We start from the raw sequence: 13,855 nt of genomic DNA on the forward strand, positions 1-13,855 counted from the left end.
CACTAATTGGCAAATATGGGTCTGTCGTTTGACAGTGAATTATGGGATCAATGTTGGCCGATATGTATCCTGTCACGAAGTGGTTCCATGAGCTCTTTCACAATACATCTGAAAGGACATGTAGTTGAGGCTGTGGTTTGATGCACATTGGTTCAATTAGAGACATACTTCAAGAGCTGGAGTTTCAGATTACTTCCGTTTTCTGACTGGGAAAAGTTAAGTTTTGCTTCCTGGACCTGTTCCAAATCTCTGTCATGCAACTGCTCGCCCTCTCCATTCTTTTGCTTGCAATTCTACAATCTGGGTACTTGAAGTCCTCCAAAAATATTCATTCTGGAGCTGTCTTAAGTGAGTAGAATTTCATCATTGAACAAAAAAGATTTTGAGTATTTTTATAACATTATTGGCTCGAGTGATAGACAGACAATCTAGCAAATGCATTTTAGTGAGTTTTCGCAGACTGATATGTGCATGATCTGAAACATTTTGACAACAGAGAATTTGTATTTCGGTTCTAATGAACACGCAGCTGTTGTTTACTAAATAGCGATGTTTGTGACACACCATGCTGGAAAGTATGGTGTTGAATCACAAGGCCTCTCACACTCCTTGTCACGTTGCCTTTTCATTAACAGATCATAGACATAGGCCCTTCGGTTCTCGATGTTGTGCTGATCAGGATTGAGATTCAATTTATTGAAGTGTAATAACGTCAGTACAATATTACACAAAGTTTTGTTCCATTGGCAGAAATTGCCTGAAATGCCTCTTACAGTCAGAGAAAGAGGAGAGTCCCCTCAGAGTCACTGAGTGTCCATGGGTCACCTCCAGCACTCCCACAGACCCTGCAGCCACACTGTACCGGCAACCTGGGCTCCAGATCCGAATCTCCAACATGATCAGGAATCCTTCAGCGCCCTCGGCACCCTCTTGCATCCCAGCTCCCACACCTGATACCCCTTGAGCCAGTCTCCAGCAACCTGCCACCTAGATGCCAGCAACCCACAGCCTGCATAGGTTCCTCACCTTGAGTTGCCATCAGCCTGTGTGTTCCTCAGCCTCAGAGCCCCTTAGAGGTCCGCTGCCGTGGTCACTGTCCCGTGTATCTCATTTGCTTCTCCTTCTCAAACGGGGCCGCCCCCTCACTCTCTGGTACCCCGCGCCAGCCCTTGCTTCCCTGGAGTCAGCAACCCTTCGTGGGTGCTGCTGATCACAGGCACCACCATCTTGCGAGCAGCCACAAGGGGGTTACAGACTCCGGGGAGGGAAAGCAGAGGACTGATTACTGCTAGGTTTTAATTTGTTTTTGGAAATAAATCATGGTAGCAGATTCCAACCCGGGTGTTGCTGTTCTTATTCCATTACTTGGGACAAAAAGAGACTATTTAGCATCTCAAGCCTGTTCGAACATTCCAAATAATAATTGATCCATGTCCCTGGCTTTTCCACAAGCACCATTTGTTTGTTTAACAAAAATCCTTCAATCTCAATCATAATAATATTCAAATAATATTCTGAATTTTTACCTTCAGGAGAGAATTTCTGGAAGAGCTGCAGCACTTTAGCAGGCTGTTAACAACACACTGGTGTAAAATTCCCAATCATGTTAATGCAAAACAACTTTACCATCACCTCTTGAGTTCTGACTCCAAGATAGACTACCCACAATCTTGATCATCAAGAAGTTCCAGCATTCTTCACCTGGACATGTGATCATTCTTTCGGAGAACTTAATAGAACCGTAGAATATTAGAGCAAAGACAACAGGCCCTTTGGCCCTTCTAGTCTGTGCCTAGTCCCAGTGTCCTGCATCCAGTTCAAAGACCTCCATACCCCTCCCATCCATGAACCTGTCCAAATTTTTCTTAAATGTTAAAATTGAGCCCGCTTTCACCATTTTGGGTGGCAGCTTATTCCACACTCCCACCGTTCTCTGTGTGAAGAGGTTCCCCCCCCCCATGTTCCCTCTAAACTTTTCTCCTTCCATTCTTAACCCATGTCCTCTGATTCCTATGTCACCTAACCTGTGGAAAAAGCCTACTTCCATTTAATCTGTCTATACCCCTCATAATTTTGTAATCAAATCTCCCCTCATTCTTTCTCAAATATATAAATGTGCAAAGGATTGTGTCTCAGAATTTTTGCATGCTCTTAATAATGTTAAGGAACCTGATGCATTGCATGACCTCCAAGGTATGGAAAGATGCAGTGAATTAGGTCGTACAACTCATTATGATCTTGTGGAGTTGGGAGATCTGCATTAGTCAGCAATGAAGATGTTTCATACTGGTTTTACCTTTTCCAGTGCAGCAGTAAAGATTTCCATTAGTTGTACATAATTGTGCAGATGCTTGAAAAAAATTTCAAACTGCAAATATTAGTATTGGAAGATAAACTCATGCCTTGGGAAACCCCATTGAATTTTACAGCCAATATAAAGCCAATAGTGCCTTTGAGGAGTAGTCACTTTTATAAATTAGGAAAAATTGCAGTCAATGTGTGCACAGAATCTCCAACAAAGAGTAACAGTGTGTTATACAACTGTTATCTGGAATTCAAGCAACTGGAAGCCTGAAGCAACCAGTTAAAAAAAAACACAGAAAATGAACAGGAAAAAATATGGAAATTTAAAATGGGCATGGTTCGCAGTTAGTCCGCCAACACGCCACTCAAGCAATCTGAAAATTCCCTTATCTGGCATCTGCCAATCCTTTGAGGTGTAAAACTGGGGGTTTTACTATAACTGGAAAGTTTTCTTGAGTAATATGGGTTGACTTCTGTATGTCAGCCTGGACGCCAAGGATCATCTTCAGATGTTCACTTGCATGACAAATAGGGCTTTAGTTTAACAACATGCAAATAAATTGGCATTTCTGTTTGCAGCAGTTGCTTTCAACACAGTATTTGTCCATCGGTCTGCATCACAGAGCTGGAATTGGCCACTCTGGCTGATTCTGTTTCCCCACACTCTCCCATACTTCTTGATGATTGATACGCCTACCTTCCTCTGGATTCGATTCAATGACTTGGCCTCCACAGTTTTTCTTGCACTATGGTAACTGAATATTTATTATTTATCTTTTGGATTTATTATCCCTTTTTAATTTCATTCCCTTTTTCCCAGTGGGCTCAAGGTTTGAGTTATGCCTTGAAGGCTTCAAGACCGAAACGTTGGTTATTTATCTTTATCCTTGTTTTGTAATCTACACTACTTGACCCGCTGAGTTTCTCCAGCATTGTGTTTTTACTTCCATTACAGTTATGTTTTTTAGATAGAATTTTACCGTCTGAAGAATGTCCAATGCCTCAGCATTGGTCATTCACAAACGACCGACTAAAACTCGAAATCTCTGCTTCCTTACGCAAGTTTAGACAGCATACTGGAATGTAGTAATTAAAAAGGCAGGACTTGCAACATGTGTCATCAATATGTGCTATTCATGAGCCCATTGCTCACAGAATGAGTGTAGTTAACTTTAGACTGCAGGTGTTCTGGGACTTACTAGGCATCTTGGAGGTAAAGTATCACATCGGGAATGGCACCCTCATTCTCGTTCCAATCTTTTTACACAGCATGCGTTCTGGGAAAATGGCAAGAATTTCCTGGAATGCAGCAGCTGTGAAAAAAACACATGACTCTAGATGTTTGGATCTTACACCAAAAGCTTGAAGTTCAGGGTCTACAAGTGTGAATGCCTTCTGCATTCTGTAACTCAGTGACTGAAGAATCATTGATTCCATCACTGCATCTAAAATGGCCACTGCACTCATAGATATGAGGCATCTAAAATGGCCACTGCACTCATAGATATGAGGCATCTAAAATGGCCACTGTACTCATAGATTTGAGGCATCTAAAATGGCCACTGTACTCATAGATTTGAGGCATCTAAAATGGCCACTGCACTCATAGTTATGAGGCATCTAAAATGGCCACTGTACTCATAGATTTTAGGTATCTAAAATGGCCACTGCACTCATAGATATGAGTCTTACATCTGTAAAGTAATGCATGGAAGCAAGTTAGCAATTTTCTTCTCATCATCCATTAATCAAGAGGAAGAGCAGCAGAAAGAAACAAATACTTGCTGGATGAATCCAAGGTGGGAACTGGTCACAAGAGGATGGCAAAGGAAACGCTACACTCTGAGGCAGAAACAACAGCCAAACATCACTCCCCTGATCCTGATCCACAGCCTTTGTTGGAAGACGCTTTGACAATCAAATTGCCACTAGCAGTGTCATTCAACTTGAATAGACACGTGAGTGGTTTACTGTAGGACACACTGTGCCCTTGTCAATGTACTGAGAAAATGCTATATCTTCATAAAAATGTAGATCAGATTAGGGGGTGGGAAACTCTGCACAAGAGGAAGGCCACTTCAAAGCTTTTCTTCATGCTTCAGTGTCCCCTGATGTGGAAATGGTGATTAGCAATTCAAATTGTCAGAAGTCATCAAGCCCTTCCGCAGACAGAATAATAGTTCATGACACACCTAATGACAAATTTGTTAACCTACATGGCAGAATCCAACCAGATTGTCAAAGTGATGATGTATCTCTTCAGTTTTCTTTCATCTCTTCCTGTTCTTCCATGTCAAACTATTGTGTCCACAGGTGAGGGGAGAAGATGGTGCAGATCTCCTGGCTTAAGTCATGCACCTGCAAAATACAAGAGCTGGTGGCTGGAGTAGGCCATTCATTCCACCATTCGCCAACCATAGCTTTTCCTCATTCAACAGCACTACCTCAATTTGTTTAAGTGCATGGAATATCAGAGATGAACTTAAAGCACAGTTGAAAATCCGAAGATAAATGGTGGTGGGCATAATGGAGATGTGACTGGGAGCTAAATGTCCAAGGATACGCATCCTATCAAAAAGACAGGCAATGGGCAGGAGTGGGGGTTCAACGTTCAAATTTATTGTGAGAGTACATGGTGCAGGAGGAAGGATTTCAGGTTTCTAGGTCACTGGGCTCTCTTCCAGGGAAAGTGGGATCTGTTCCAACGTGACGGTGGTTTTCATCTGAACTGGAAGAAGAGGAATAATCTTGCAGGCAAGTTTGCCAGTGCTGCTCAGAGTGAATTTAAACTAGATTTGCAGGGGGAGGGGAACCAGATGCCAGAGCAGATAGAGGAGTGGAGGAGGGAATAGATGATATAAACATTGTATCCACTGTTAGAAGCTGCATGCACCGAAGAGTTGTATGTGGTGGAAGTTTTCTCAGATGCATTTATTTCAATGTAAGAGTATTATAACAAAGTCAGACAAGCTTAGAGCATGGATTGGCTCATGGAATTATGACACTGTGGCCATTAGTGAGACTTGGTTGCAGGAGGGGCAGGACTGACAGCTCAATGTTCTGGGGTTCCATTGTTTCTTATGTGATAGAGCAGGATGGATGAAAGGGGAAGGAGTGGCATTGCTCATCAAGGAAAACATCACAGCTATGCTCAGACACGATAGTCCAGAGGGCTCGTCTACTGAGGCTATATAGGTGGAGATGAGGATCAGGAAAGGTACGAGCACACCATGGGGTTGTATTATAGACTGCCCAATATTAACTTTCCACATATTGACTGGGACTCCCATTCTATAAAAGGGCAGGATGGCTTGGGGTTTGTCAAATCAGTTCAGGAAAGAGTGGAATGCTTGAAATTATGTTTAAAAATGAATATTGTAAATACGATACATTTTTTTAAAGTTTGGTGCCTATATTGTAGGTATAAATTTATAAACAGCTTTCCCTAAACCTTGTGAAACCTTGTTAACTCCTTGGAATAAATAAACAAATGAAAATGAAAAAGGTTAGAATGGAGTGAAAGGCAGGGATCCCCTTGACAACTGGGCCTGCTTTTTTTTCTTCACTAATTGTATTTTCTTTCTTTCTTCCTTTTCTATCCATATTATTGGAGGGGAGGGGGTTGGTGGGGTTTTTATTTTTCTATTATTATTTGGGGGGGGGGGTTTATAAAACCATCATGTATAATGGAATTTATGACTATACGATTATTATATTTTGTATTTTGACATGAATACGTGTATGGAAAATTTAAATAAAACATTCAAAAAATGAACATTGTAAAGAAAAATACAGTATACGAATGAATTTCTTTGTGGTAAGATTACCTGGAGCTGCTCGGAGCCGTTGTGCATCTGTAGTACTTACACACGCACAAACACCAAAGCCCGCGAAATGTTTAAAGTTTGAGAGATGGATTTCTGGCGCCTGGAATTTTGGACTTTTACTGTAGTTCTGTGGCATTCTTTCAAGTTTGGGACAACAGAGGAAAGAAGGATAAAGTGGGCACTTCAACATAATTGATGTACCGTGAAGACCATTTGAGAAAAGACATGCTGGCGTTGGAGAGGGTTCAGAAAAGATTTACTGGAAATATACCAGGAACGAAAGGGTTGGCATATGAAGGACGTTTGTCAGCTCATTGGAGTACAGAAAGATGAGGGGGGACCTCACAGAGACATTTTGATGCTGAAAGGCCTGGACAGAGTAGACGTGACAAGGTTGTTTCCCATGGTAGGGGAGTTGAGGACAAGATTCATCTGCCCAGCATTTTTAGTTCTACAACCATAAATTCCAATTTGTTGAATTTGCTTGTAAAAACCATTCACCATTTGCAATGATGGCTCCATGTGACCCTGATTGGGAAGCTAAACAGGTGCTACACCTTGCCCATGGGTGATTTATAGGCTATCGAATAGAAGGAGTGCCTTTCACCTGCTTTTGCTGAGCAATTGTGTAGCAATTGGTGTGATTGGGATAGTCGACTTTAATGGATGAAGGGATGTGCATCTCTAATAAAAGCCAAAGTGTACTTGAATGACCCTGTTCAAGGTTCCTCTTTCAATCAACGGCATCAATTACAATGAAACTTGTCACTTATCTTGCCTGATATTTTGTACAAAAGCCATGCATTTCTGCCTGTGATTGTCAGTAAAGTAATTTATTGGCTATTCTGAGGATGTGGAAGGTCTTGTACAAATTCAGGGTTTTGCTTTTTCTTTACATGTGCAGCCTTTCAGCAAGTGACATGCTTTAAGTGAAATGCCTGTCCCATTCTCCCTCTGCCAGCCTGATAAAGAAAGGCATGTTTTGCAGGAAAGATTCAATTGTACTGAAAAATGTAATTTCTAAGGTGAGAATGAGTTCAAATTCAATATTTTTCCTTCAATCAGAAGTGATGTTCAAGCAAAGCAAAGAAGAGTACCTGAGACAGAATTAAAGGTGAATGGAGAAGGCCACTGAATAAGTAACTGAAGTTAAGCTGAAAAGCCATTCGACCGGGGGTGTGTGTATACATCCATTTTCACTCATCTGAAACTTGCAGTCTCTAAGTTGTCAACATGCCATTTCAAATGGACACAGATTGTCAGGTAAAATTACACAGCATTAAACCAAAGCCTCCATCTGATTGACAGGGAAATCAGTAGAGTTGATTGATAGTGGGCAATGAATATCATGGATTCTGCTTTTCACTATTTATTTTTAAAAATAATTTAGACCTACAGCACAGTTACAGGCCATTTCAACTCAATTTACACCCCATTGACCTACACCCCCAGTACGTTTTAAAAGGTGGGAGGAAACCAGAGCCCCGAAGAAAACCTACGCAGACATGGAGAGACCGTGCAGCTTTCGAACCCCAATCGCTGGTGCTCTAAAAGTGTTGCGCTAACTGCTATGCGAACCATATCACTCGTGATCTTGCATTTAATTTTGGGAACGCTGTTCTGGTGTTATAATTCCGCACTGGTTCAGGAGTAAGTTGTCACCTTGTTTCTGTGGTGATATTGTATGCCAGCTGGTGTCATTCTTTGGGTGGTGTGACAATGTTTTTTGAGGAATTAAGTTATTTACTGATTCAGCAATGACATTATGTGTTTCCTAGGAGTCAGGTTCTCTCAAGTTTTAGGAACCAATTTTGTTTCTTTTCCATTCATGAGGTTTTGTCCTGATTTATTACTGAGGTTTGGAGCTGACTAGGAGTAAACATAAGTGCTGTTCCAGAAGCAAAGTCTGCAGGGTGCCAGAGCTGATGGTCATTGACTGTTCAAAGAGTGATTTTACAGAATGTTATGTGAGTGATGTAATTTACTCTTCCAGCAGCTGTGTTATAGACAATTCCATCAGTGGTGTGACAGTGCAATGTTATAAATTGTTTCATGAGTGAGTTTACAGACTCTTTCAAGAATGAAGTTAATGCCTTCTCCAGGAATGATGTTATAAACTACTCCAGCCCTGCAGAAGGTAGTTGACACAGTCCAGGAAATCACAACCAAAACCCTCCCCACCATCGAGAACATCTACAGGGAGCGCTGCCGTTGGAGAGCAGCAGCAATCATCGAGGATCCACACCACCCAGCCCACGCTCTGTTCTCACTGCTGTCATCAGGAAAGAGGTATCAGTGCCACAAGACTCGCACCACCAGGTTCAGAAACAGCTGCTCCCCCTCCACCATCAGCCTCCTCAACAACAATCTCAGTCAGAGATTGATTTTCTTCTCTGTAATGCACAGTTTGTTTACATGTCTCTATTTGTTTACGTGTTTGTTAAGTACATTTTTTTTTGCATTACCAATAAGTGGTAATTCTGCCTCACCCACAGGAAAAGAATCTCAGGGTTGTATGTGATGTCACAGTTGTTCTCTGACAGTAAATCTGAAATGTATTGATGCAGTGATGTTATAGACTGTCCCAGAACTGGCGGTTTAGAATATTCCAGTAGTGATCTAATGAACTGTTCCAGGAGTGATGTTATGGTGTGTTCCAAGAGTGAAGTCTGTGTTATAAACTGCACCATGTCACATCATTGACATTCCGGCAGTGATTCTGTAGTTCCAGAAATAATGTTTTCAACTGTCCCAAGAGCAGGGTGATGTCTAGTTTCAGAGCAAGCTTATTTTCCATTAGGACTGTACTGGGATTACCAGTCCAGAATCACTGCCCAGAAGCTCCCATCTGCTGTACTAACTCATCACTTGCCCTGCCACACTTACTGTCTGTGAGTAGTGATGTTGCAGATTGTACCTTGCTCAGTGTTATAAGTCACTCAAGGAGCCATGTCTTTGGATTTCCCATGCTGTTCAATAAACTATTCCAGATTGACATTTTGGAATTTTCCCGAATTATAAACTATAGCAGGTGGTGATCTTTAAGACTGTTGTGCTGTCCTATATATGCTTACCAAAATTTAAAAAAACTCTTCCTACCCTGTAACCTTCTATTTTTCTTTCATCTTGTTTAAACGTTTCTTAAATGCCCCTATTGTACCAGCCTCCACCACCATCCTTGGCAATGCATTCCAGGCACCTACAACTTCCTGTATAAAAAACTTATCCCCGATATTATTAAATTTAAAATTTAAATTTTCTATTTATCAATTTTAAAATTTTAATTTAGATATCTAGCTCGGTAACAGGCTATTTGGCCCACGAGTCCGTGCTGCCCAATCGACACCCCATTAATTTACACCTCGGTATGTTTTTTTTGAAGGGTGGGAGGAAACCAGAGCCCCAGGAGAAAACCCACATAGACACGGGGAGAACACAGAAACTCCATACAGATAGTGCGGGATTCAAACCCTAGTCTGGTCTCGATCACTGGCACTGTAAAGGCATTGCGCTAACCGCTAGGCCAACCATGATGCCCTTCCCTAAACTTTCCTTCCTTCACTTTGTGCAGAGAAATGATGATGTAATTCTCCTTCAATGTTTGCTTTGAGCCATTTCAGGAGAAATTAGGTTCCTTTGTTTCAAAGTAAACAGGTCATTGGGGACTCTCTCTCCCACCAAAGACTTCATGGGTCTCCTGGCTCATCACCAATGTGATGTGAAGACAGTTTCCCTCAGCAGCTGCCAGCCTAATGCTGGGAACTTGACTTGGATATGTCTTCTTTCTTTAGCTTACTCACCAGATCTCCTGTTATTGTCATACCGAGCTGTAAAGTGAGTAGAGCAGGGGGTTAAGAACACAGCCCTGTGGTGCTACGGTATTGATGGAGATTGTGGAGGAGAAGTTCTTACCAATCTTTACTGATTGTGATCTGGAGGTGAGGAAATCCTCGATCCAATTACACAGTATTAACTCTTAAGTCTTGGAGTTTGCTGATCGGTTTTGAGGGGATGATGATGTCAAATGCCAAAATGGAGTCGATAAAGAGCATCCTGATGTATGCATCTTTGCTGTACAGGTATTCTGGGGCTTTGTGTAGAGCCTGTGAGGTGGCATCCACAGTGGATCTGTTTCTAAGATGGGTAAACTGGAATGGATCCATGTCAACACTCAGACAGGAGCTGGTCGGCTTCATCACCAGCCTTCCCAAACACTTCATCACTGTTGATGTAAGTGTAACTGGTCGACAGTCATTAAAGCAGGACACTGCACTTTTCTTGGGCACCACTACGATTGACTTCTGTTTGAAACAGTTGGGTATCTTGCCCTGCTGGAGTGGGATATTGAAGATATCCGTGAATACCTTGGTAAGTTGGTCAGCATAGATTTTTAATACTCAGCCAGGAACTCCATCCGGGTCAGATGCTTTCCTCGGATTCACTCTCCTGAAGGCAGTACGCACTTCATTCTCAGATATGGACAGGATGGGATCGTCAGGGGACGTGGGGGTGTGGAGGGGTGGTTCTTCCTTGTTACTGTCATCAAATTGGGTGTAGAAAGCATTGAGTTCCTCTAGGGGAGAAGCTTTGCTGTCTGCTACTTTACTGAGTTTGGTTTTGGTTACTAAACTCTCAATCACCAATCAACATCTCTCCAACCCTTGAACACACCATATAGCACCCAACTTCTCAGACCAGATTACACAAACCCCAAATACTCGATTATCCTCCCCACCCATCCTCATGCCACTCCCTCCCCACCTGCTGCCCTCAGTGCCGCTGCAGCCTTGACTCACCACCATCCAGCCTTCACTCTAATCCCAACTTTCCCCTAATGTTTAATCCAATGCAATCCCAACAACCACCAGTGGTTATTCTTACTCATTGAGCCTGAATTAGGTTTGATTAATTAGCTGGGCTGTAGCGTCTTTACCTTCACATTCTCTGCCTCGAACATATGTAAAAGAAAGACCTTTCTTGCCTGAAGCGGAGTCAGTTCCACCAGATGCCACAGGTACCACCAATAAAACGAATAGCCATGTGGTGTCTGATTTACATACCTTGGAGAGGACAGACTTCAGACTTCAAGGTTCCTTGCATTGCCCGTCACCCCTAATAATAAGAGAAAGAGAAGCAAAAGAGGGTCCTTTTAGAGACATTGAGTGTCCATGGATTCGCCTCCCACCCTCCCACAGCTTCTGCAGCCACACAGATTCCTGTTCAAACCTTTGGAAGCCCATGTTCCAGATCCAAACCTCCGATACGATCATGGAGCCTTCAGCCCCTGAGGAAGTCTATGGCTCATGGAAAGAAGAATTTCTTGCAGAAACAACTTCTATGTCTTTAATATTTTGGTACATATTTGCTCATCACCTCATTCCCCTTTATTAAGGTTGCTAAAGTTTTCCTATGCCTTTCCAGTTAATGAACTTGCATAGGTTTGGACTAATAATCCAAAGAGAGTTCAGATTCTATCACTGAGTCTGGGGAACTTTAATCACAGTTAATTAAGTAAATCTAGAATTCAAAAGGTCATATTAAACTTATCTAATTCACTCATGCCCTTTGTTGGAAAGGAAATCTATTCATCTGATCTGACTGATACATGACTTTCAACCTACGGCAATGTGATTGCTGTCCTCTGAGATGACTTTCTTATTGAGAAGTAGGAACAGGCAATAAATGCTGGGCATGCCACGGTATTCAGAGCTAGGTTAATTAGTGGCGGGATGTATCATTTTCCTTCCCTTTTTTGTTCAGTGTCTCTAGTGCTTTGGAAGAAAATGTTTCTTTCTGCACCATAGATGGATATATAGTCGAACAGTGTTCATGCGAGCTCTGAATTCTCTTTTTGATGACCAACATGATGTTATTTCATTTTTTTCATCCATATTCCTTTGTAAAGATTAGTACCTTACGGCTGTAAAGGTCATGTTTTGATCCTCTCTCCCATTGATGAAGCCCCAAATGCTCCTTCACGCATTACATTCAAATGCTAAAATATGGATTGCATTCACTTTTGTGCAGGATCAGATTAGGGCCAACTGATGCCCTAAGCACATCCCAACAATGGTTCGCCCTCGACCCTTCCATTGTCTAAATTACAAGACATTAAGGCTCAATAAGTGTTGAAAAATAAGAGTAAAAATTCTGTTTTCTTCCAGGGCAGACCCCACCACTATAGAACATAGACACTACAGCCCAATACAGGCCCTTTGGCCTGTGATGTTGTGCCGACCCATATATTCCTTAAAAAAAGTTCTAAACTCTTCCTATCCCATAACCATCTATTTTAATTTCATCCATGAGCCTGTCTAAGAGTCACTTAAATGCCCCTAATGTTTCAGCCTCCACCACCACCACCCCTGAAAAGGCATTCCAGGCCCTCACAACTCTCTGTGTCTCCCCTAAACTTCCCTCCTTTAACTTTGTACACATCCTCTGGTGTTTGCTACTCCTACCTACCCTATCTATGCCTCTCATAATCTTGTATACGTCTATTAATTCTTCTCTCATCCTTCTACAGTCCAAAATGAAAAGTCCCAGGCCTGCCAACTTTGCCTCATAAGACGCATTTTCCAATTCAGGTAAATTTCCTCTGCACCACTCTGGAACTCAATCCTCCTGTCAATGAAGCCCAGCATCCCATTGGCCTTCTTAACTATCCTATCAACCTGTGTGGTGACCTTGAGGGATGCATGGATTTGGACCCCAAGGTCCCTTTGTTCATCCATGCACTTAAGTAACTGACCATTAACCCTGTACTCAACCTTCTCACTGTTCCCTTCGGGCACAGAAGGTACAGGAGCCTGAAGATTAGCACCTCTAGGTTCAAGAACAGTTTCCGCCCAACAGCTATCAGGCTCTGGAACCTCTAGTACCACCATAACCCTGACCATAAACAATTCCAAAATATCTGTCTGCACTATTGTAACCTCATTTTTTTGCACTAACTGCAACTGTGTATATTTATTTACCTAACTCAGTGGTTCTCAATTTTTTCTTCCACTCAGATGCCATACCAACCAATCCCCTACCAACCAAGGAGCATCCATGACATAGGATGCCATAGGTGCTCTATGTGGTTAGCAAGGGATGACCCAAAGTGATATATGAGTGGAAAAACTATATTGAATATATCCTGTATATATATGGATTTTTTCATTTGTTGTGGGGTGTCCCTTTTTATGGGGCCCCAGTTCAGCTGCGCCATGGTGAATCCGGCACTGGGATAAACTCTGTGGTGCCCCTTCCCTTGGTGCCCTACGCACATGCCTATTTTGCTTAATGGACAATCCAGGCTTGCCTTTGTGATTAAAACTCTCTCTCACTTTGGTTTAATTAACATCTGTGAATCAAAATTCCCCACCAACCTCCTCCAGATGCCCATTCCAGAATAAATAAAACAAAATCAACAGTAAACTGGCGGTCACATTCAATTTGTAGTCTTTTGCTGAGGTAGAATTTTGCCAATGTGGTTCTGTCTGCTTGTGAATTATCTACCTTTTGTACTTCAGCCTTGTTGCAGAACTGGGTATTTTAGACATGCTCAGAAAAGCAAAATAAATGGAGAATCAGCGTGGATGTGCATCTCAGTGCCAGCATCTGTCTATCTTCCTCTCCTCTGCCATTGCATTGAAATCCCTCATCAGGTGTGATCCAGTTCCTAATTTACAGTTTATCTAATCGTTTTTCAAAAATCTTTACAATGCTTAGATGGGAGG

General features: G+C 42.1%; 1 long non-coding RNA gene across 4 annotated transcripts in view; it reads right to left on the reverse strand.

The window, feature by feature from the left end:
* LOC138749894 (uncharacterized) overlaps positions 1–13,855 on the reverse strand; it is a 245,345-nt gene that overhangs the window by 31,971 nt on the left and 199,519 nt on the right. For 2 of the 4 annotated variants that reach the window (XR_011348924.1, XR_011348923.1), the window contains exons 9-11: positions 11,192–11,243; positions 4,521–4,662; positions 3,504–3,617 (exon numbers count right to left, since the gene is read on the reverse strand). This is a non-coding gene — a long non-coding RNA (uncharacterized lncRNA). Of the gene's footprint in view, positions 1–666; positions 3,618–4,520; positions 4,663–11,191; positions 11,244–13,855 lie in introns of those variants that run through there. The other 2 variants (XR_011348922.1, XR_011348925.1) reach the window with 2 other exon arrangements.

The sequence above is a fragment of the Narcine bancroftii genome, chromosome 14 (assembly GCF_036971445.1).
Source record: "Narcine bancroftii isolate sNarBan1 chromosome 14, sNarBan1.hap1, whole genome shotgun sequence".
Taxonomy (NCBI): Eukaryota; Metazoa; Chordata; class Chondrichthyes; order Torpediniformes; family Narcinidae; genus Narcine; species Narcine bancroftii.